The following is an 8,132-nucleotide window of genomic DNA, read 5'->3' on the forward strand; positions in this document are numbered from 1 at the left end:
GGGGCGCACTGACAGAGGCGAGGCTGCCGGACACTGGCGCCACCAGGCCCTCTGACCACCATCAGTAGGCAACAGGTGAAGTGTCTTGTCCAAGCACATCTACTGCTAATAATGATAGTACCCGTATGACACAGTATATGGCTATGGTCTGTGTTTCATGTAGTGTGAGCAGGAATCTGAGGTATCTTTTTCCTCAGTGTCGAACCAGTTCAGTCAAAATCCTCCAGAGATCTCGCTGCCCTGGTCCCTCTTTAGGGTGCTTTGAGAGTCATGTGACTCTGAGGAATGAGGAAGCCTTAGAATTGTCTTTAACCCCATCAGACAGTTTTCCTTGTCTTCACCAGTGTGGTTGTTCCATAAACAAAAACATTTTTGTTTATGTCCGTGTCCAATAACTTGTCAGGTACGTACTTCTGGCAGACCATAGTGACTGGTTAGTTTTACTTATTTTTACTCAGTCTTACTCATTCTGGGAGTTGTTTTTAAAGCACTTTTAGTTCTTTCAGAGAAACTCCCAGTAAAAGGTCTGTGATTACATAGTAACCCAAGGTCAAAGTTCACGACACTAACCACTGTTTCCCCTCAGCTGATTTTGGTTGTAAATACCTCGGTAACCATGGCGACTGCACCAAACTTCCTCTGTGCTCTTCCACAGCAGGGATGGAGGTTTTGGTGCAACACTGGACAGCTGATGGCTCATGTTTGTGCCTCGCCCTCTTCCCGTTGTCACAGGATGTTCGTCTATGTCAAGGTCTTCCCTTTGTAACAACATCAAAATAAAAGCACGACATGCCGACCTTGGGTCAGAATAAGAGTTGAACTCTTCATCTTTTTGTCAGTGAGAAAAACAACATCCTGAACATGCTTTACTAAAACACACACATTCCTGTATCTCTGTTTTCCTGCCTCCCTCAATCTCTCCTAAGCAGCCGCTCATTGTTTTATCTTTCTTCTTCAAAGCAGAAGTTAATGAGTAAAGCCCCATCTTTGCTTCCTCTTAACTAGACAAGAGAAAAGGCTTCGACAATTATATACTAGCTGTGGAAGAAAAGGTTTGTTAGATTAGACATCACACCTTCATGAATCCCCCAAATCAGAAAAACCTAAACTATAACTGGTATATTCTTCTTTAAATCCTCAAGTGACTTAATACCTCGCTCCAGGATGAACTGAGATGAGGATAAAAACAATAAGTTTGAGGTTTTGTGTTGAGTGCTTAATTTACATAGCTTGAGTCCAATTTTCAGCTTGTTTAAGTTGATTTTTCAGGTCAGATTTAAAGCATGAGATCTAAAACATGTCTTCCACATTACAATATACTGATACGATTAATATACACAACAATATTAAAAATCCTTAGACAAGCTACACCATCAAACAGCTGCTCACTGTATAGCAAAACAATACTTTTGTTTTGCTATGGAGCGGCTATTATTTTTACTATTACCTTTTTATACGCTGGAATATTCTTATACATTTGGTTTGGATTACAATCCAGTTTTACGTCCACCACTGGATAATGAAATGCCTTGGATGTGATAACATAGTAGTTATTAATCAACTTGCTGGCATGTTATAGATTAAAAAAAGGTTAGTTATTACTGTTTTTGATTATTATTTTTGTCAAAATTCAATGAAAGATATCAAAAGACTGATTTAAACTTAAATTATTGAAAAGGGGTAGATATGCAGTTAGTGGAGAGCAGCTTAGCTGACTGTCTTCAAAACATGCAGCCACCAATGAGCTGATAGGCTATCGGTGCTTATCAATGTTTGCATGATGCCAGAGGACGCAGGGATGCAAAATCTTCACTCAGCTCCTGTGGACACGATGCTCCTGAAAATTCAAATATTTCACCTCCCTTTTTTATTTTTAGTGACACCACAAAAATGTGACTTTTAGAGGGTTCAGCAGAAATACCTTTTGGAAAGTATGTGCACACTGTGCATAGAGCAAACAGATACTCAGGTACTTTTCATAAAACCTCACCCAGACCAATGTAAAATTTGGAAAACAGATATTACTTTAAAAATATGCAAACATGTGTCCTATAAAAACCTAAATAATGTCAGCTTAAGATGGGCAAGTTATACCAACTTCTTTAACTAAGTTAGTATACTTTACCAGAGTGAACGCTAAAATGTCTAAATTTAACACTGACGTCTCTTCATCAAAAGTTCTCTTCAGTTTTATTTGTATAGTGCCAAGTTAGAGCAACACCCACCTCAAGGCGCTTTACATTGCTGTTGATGTCTCAACAGTGTATGAATTTTTAGGTTTTTGCATTGTTGTGGCCCACACAGTTAGAGGAATAGTGTTTTTATTAACATTCAGTCAGCCACAAATGATTAGAAATTGTTGAAAAATAAATCAGTTTCACGATGTGAACAAAGGTTAGGGTTTAGCTTCCCCTGAGCACCACTTCCCTAGAGGAATATTCCAACTGCTGTCAAGGTCTGCTGTTTTGCTGACCCATCCCTCCACCCTGACCTCCAGCTTCTACTGATGTATTATAATGACAGGCAACTTCCCTCTTTGTTGCCAGTGAATAAGTCTTACTTCCTGAGCACAGAGTCTACATAAGACACACCTAGTGATCTGTTACACCTAGTTCTTGTGAAGTGCCACTGAGCCATGTCAAAGGAATGTAATTAAAGTTATTAAAGACTATTCAAAGGGCCATAAAATAAGAGAAGGGAGGGGGGGGGGGGGGGAGGCATGAGACTAATTAAAAAAGGGGTATAACTGTGACCATTTTCAGAAAAAGACTAAATTAGAAAAGTGAGGTCCCATACAGAAAAGGATTTACATGGTTTTAGAAAATGAGCGATAAAATAAATGGTTTAAATTGTGCATTTTGTCAACACAAATCTGACTTCGCTTAACCTGTTTGGTAAATGTCCTCCATCTGCCAGACCCTCGCTCAGACGCACACGCTCAGCCTTCATTAGAGACGATGTTGGTGGGAGCCGCTCATCGCTTCCTTCCCCCAACACCCCCACACGCACGCACGCCCACCGCAGGAGGCCACAGAAATGAAGCCAACAGCTGGATCCAGCACACAGACACACACCCAAGACCTTGTCTCCTGCCAGACAGGAAGAGGTCTGTGTGTTTGTGCGCGTGTGTTTGTGAATGAGGAGGGGGGCTTCATCCTGAATTTTATCTCTCTGTAGCCCTGACCTGCTTATCTCGCACTACTACTACTACACAAACACACACACAAACACACACCACACACAGAGCCGCTAACGACTGCTTAAACCAGCCATCAGCTCGTTAACAGACTATCTGTTTCCCTCCAGGAGAGATTTTAACTGTAGCTCATTAACATAATTAATTGAGGCTCGTTAGCTTAATGAAACTGCAGGCTAACAGACAGAACAAAGTCCTTGGTGTTCATTTAAGGCTCCTGCGCTTTGCTGTTATTAAAAGAGATGCATGGCAGGTGGAGTCTACAAATTGAATGAACAATAAAACAGAAAGTAGTATGAATGTAATAAGGAACATGTTATTCACTTTGTATAATTGACAATGCTGTTGCACGGCCATGAGCCTGTCTTGTTCTGGCTGAACATACTAGCAAATATGCTGCAATATTAGAGAGCGAACAATGCAGCGTTGTGCCAGGAGCCTGTGCTATGAATCAGGTTCAGGATGCCCAGCATAGATTTTCCTTATCTGGCTCCACTTCTCCTAACATCAGCAATCTGGCTAAGGCTCACATGAAGGATAAGTTATCAGCTGGATAAGTCAAACCGGGGTTTCGCAATCAAGAGCATGTCCACAAGAAAGAGTCAGTGTTAGCAGCACACGGCCAGTCAGAAACATGAGCAGGTCTGCTCGCAGGACATATAGCAGAGATGATCAAACAACAAAAACATGGAGAGGTTAAACAGGTAATACAGGCTGAATGCAACAGTGGCAGTGTGTGAGATTATCCAGTAAGTAAAGGATTAAAAGTTGCTGTATGACTGCTGTGTTAGCAAAGAAGGAGCTGGGGTACGAATAGATTTAGAATAACATCTTCTGTTAATTAAAAAAAAGATGGTCTGAGAAGAAGTTACTGGCAGTTTTTTGTATAATGTATAAATCTTGGGTGTCTGTTTTAGGATCATATTACTGTATTAAAGCTTACAGAACAATAACATTGGTTTAAACTTGTTGGAGTCAATCAGGAAATGGCACCATCAAGTAAATGACCAGTACTTACACGGTGCTTTTATATATGTATCTAACAATCACACACCAATGTTTGCATCAGGGATCGCCCCATCCACCTTCATGTTGGTAGACAATCTGCTCCTAACTTTTTTTTTCTTTGATCGATGCTCATCAGAGAAAAACAAAAACCCACAGACCCCCACCTCCCTGTGTACTGAAGTCCACAGACCTTTACAGGAAACCGTTTGGTCAGTGAGCGCTGATTTTGTACACAGACTGTTTTGCCTTATCTTGAATATAACTGGCTCCAGAGCAGGTTAACACTTGGGAAAAACCCCTGTATAAGATGAAAGTTTCCCATATGCAGAATCATTTCATGTGCAGTGTAATAACAAGAAAGGGGAATGTTTTGTCTATTAAGGTGGCTGCTGCTCCCTCCATTGTTTCCAATGTAAACACTTAGTAACTGGTATCTAGTTTATTTCATCCTATCCAAATGGACTCAACAGGACATGGTCAGTTGTCGGGGAAAGTGCATCTGAAAGTCAGCAACGCTAATTCAGTCACATATTGGTGTGTGACTGTAAAACAAACAACTCCCTCATTATTTAATGAGGGTTAAACACTGATGCTCAAATTCTGAGTGACTTTCACAGAAAAGGATCTAAAAAAAAAATCCCAAATTCGCCTACAGTGATAAACTGCTGAATAAGAAAACCGCTGAGATTCTCTGCCAACAGCAAAAAACATGAACTAAATATAAAGGTAACTTCATCTTAATTTCGGGTAATCGTGTGTGAGAAAATGTGTAGTTACAAGGGCAGACATAAGCATTTTTTCTCTATTAGATTTGATTTCGCTGACATTACCACTGAAGAGAATGGAAACAAAAGATTAACAGGATTTTTATTTTTAAAATTTTGTGTCCTTATATTTAAAGACATTTATGGCTTTAATTTGCTGTTAACAGTAGACACAGACAGGAAATGTAGCGGGAGGATGGGAAAATGAGAAATAGGAATGGACCCCGAGGCTCTGGTGCTGCAGGCAGTCTGCTGATCATATCCATCATCACCGCATCACCCCTGTGAGCTCTGCATGTTACCCAGCTACAAGAATGCTTTGCTTTTCCATTTGCTTTCAGAAGACCAGCGTGCAGCTGTTACTGTCAGCTAGAAAAAGTACTCATATCCTTTATATAAATGAAACCATAATTAAATCACAGTTTCACAACACTTAACATAAACATCTTGCAACAGAATAATCAGATAAATGCAGCGGCAAACTTTCTCAGCACCTGGATGCCAGTTTCTCCATCACTGCTGTATAACTCAAAGAACACCGTACGCACAGTCACGCACGGTGGTGGAAACATTATGATGTGGGGCTGTTTTTCTGCTAAGGGTGCAGGATGACATCACTGCATTGATGGGGCAATGTACTGTAAAATCAGGAACCTCCTTCCTTTAGCAAGAACACTGAAGACACCGAAGACAATGACCCAAAAGATACCGATAATAGGAGTGGTTAAAGAAGAAGCCCATTAAGGTTATAAAGTGTCCTCTATAGCAGACCTTAGTCCTATTAAAAATCAGTGGAGGGAGCTAATGCCTTGAGTTTGTTTCTTTTTAAGTGAGCAAACTTACAAATTCAACAGCGGCTCAAATAATTATTTCCCTCACTGTAATTACAGTTGTTTAAGTGGAAGGAAACGGAGGTTTAGAGGGGAAATCACTGTTTAGTAGAACTGTTAATGACTTGTAAATCTCCCACACGTTTGTTTTTTTAACTTGTAAACCAGAATGTTTGAAAAGCACAGAGTTCATCTTAGGTAGCATCCATGTGCACATCAGACCATGAGATAACTGTTCTTTCTTCAGTCAGCGGTTCTGAGGTGAATGACTTCTGATTTTTAGTCAAATAAGTAAATATCAGTTGAAAAGCTTGTTTTTTGTTATTGATGTGAAATGTAGGCCATGAACTTGTCCAGCTTCTGAATGGGAAAAAGGTCTGACTGACCTAAAACTGCATAAACACTGCCTTGCATGCTCTTCCTGTCCAGCAGCATCATGAGTGTGAGACTGAACTGATTCCCCAAAATGGGAAGAACAAGCTCCGCACGGGAAGCTTACTTCCTGGAGATCACAATGGCACTTGTTTCAGACAGAATGTAACATCATAACCAAGGACTTTGCCAGAGGATGTGGTTGAAACTCTGCGTCTCCTGTAACATGGAGGCAGCGTATCTGCCCATCTGTGTCCTGATGTGCACTGTTGTTACAGCAGAGGTCTCAGAGTGGCGTTTGTTCATTGTTGTGGGTCCGCTGCAGTCTGATATCAGACTATGTTATTGAAAGTTTATATTTTTCTCTCTCTGAGTGTTCAGGAGGAAGTGTCCTAAAGCAAAACCTTCAAAAATTCAATGAATGATGATTGTTATTTTTTTAAGTATTTACTTTCACCACTGTGGCCAAAACCTTGTTTATTTGCAGGAGCTTTGAAGAGTAACTGCAGACAGGTCACGCTGGCTGATTAGTTTTCTTTGGACTCTTTTTGTAGGGCTTGAAAATTACCAGAAATTTAATACACAGTTTGACGTCTCTCTTTTGCAAAACTTGGGAGAAAACTAAACGTAACGCTGGGTTTTTAGTTTAGAATCAAGTCCTTCGACCTTTACGTCTGTGTTGGATGTGATGCATGCATCCTTGCAGTGCTTACCCTCCTGAAACTCCCATTCGCTTCTGTCCAATCACATAAAAGGTCAACTGACTTTTCCCCCCTCGGTTCATCAGGAGGATATGTGGATTATGTTTTAAATCTGTATCTGTATTTTATTTATGTATACGTAATTTTTGCATGGGTATTTGTGTGTCACTAGTTTAGATTGATTACACTTAAGATAATCACAAAAATGTTGCGTAATTGTTCTTTTTCTTAGGTTTTGGTACACTTGTGGTTGGAAACTCTTTCAGTCTCCATGCACATATGTGTCTTTAGTTTGTTGAATGTGCCAAAAACGATTCACGTGCAATGAAATCAGATTAATTTGGCTGATAGTATTTTTTTTTCCCCAATGACGTCATTGTGATTTTTTTTTCAACCACTGTGATCATGAAATAAAGATCCTATAAAGTGATGGTCTTTCCCTGAGACTGATGTCACGATCCTGGGTCTTTTGACCCAGCGTTTTGAGTTTAGTTTATGTTTAAGCCCTTCAGGTTTTCTAAGTGCATTTTTTTATCATGCCTAGGTTGTTCTAGTTCTTTGTTATTAGATTCCCCTTGTGTCTTCCACCCATGTCAAGTCTCCCTTCCCCTTCATGTGTTTCATGTCTGTGTCTTACGTTTTCAAGTTCAGGTTGTCATGTCTGCGTCTTATGTTTCCTGTTTTATTTTGAAGAGGTCTGGTGTTCCTGTGTTCATCGTGTTTAGTTTTACTCTTCCACTGTGACGTCGTTGTGTTCATGTGTGTCAGCTGTCCCCCGTGTGTTCCCACTTCTCTCATTAGCCTCCTGTGTGTATTTAGTCTGTGCGTTCTCATTCAGTCTTGCTTGGATCGTCTGTGTTGTTCCCATGCCAAGTCCTGCGTTCAGGTTTTCATATATATGTGCTCATCATCATTGCCATGTTTAGAGTTTTGTTTGTTTTTCTGTTTGCCAGGGTTTTTCATAGTTCATGCTTCCTTTCTAGTTTACCCAGTTTAGGTTATTGCTTAGTTTGCATTGTTTTTGCCCTTTTATTTTGTACTGTTCTGTCTGCCTTAATAAACAGCTCATCAGTTAAGTTTGAGTTTTAGAATGTCTGCACCTGGGTCCACTCTTCACTCCACGCAGTTTGCCTCGGCAAACTGTGACAACTGATGTCATTCAGTCTGACACTGATTGCTTACATTTGTGCTTTGTCCAGTTGGAGTTATGGGACTAAAATATGTCCTTGAATATTTTTATACTTTTTTTGATAAAGTTAAT

Source organism: Aulonocara stuartgranti (assembly GCF_965226115.1).
Source record: "Aulonocara stuartgranti genome assembly, chromosome: 16".
NCBI classification, from domain to species: Eukaryota; Metazoa; Chordata; class Actinopteri; order Cichliformes; family Cichlidae; genus Aulonocara; species Aulonocara stuartgranti.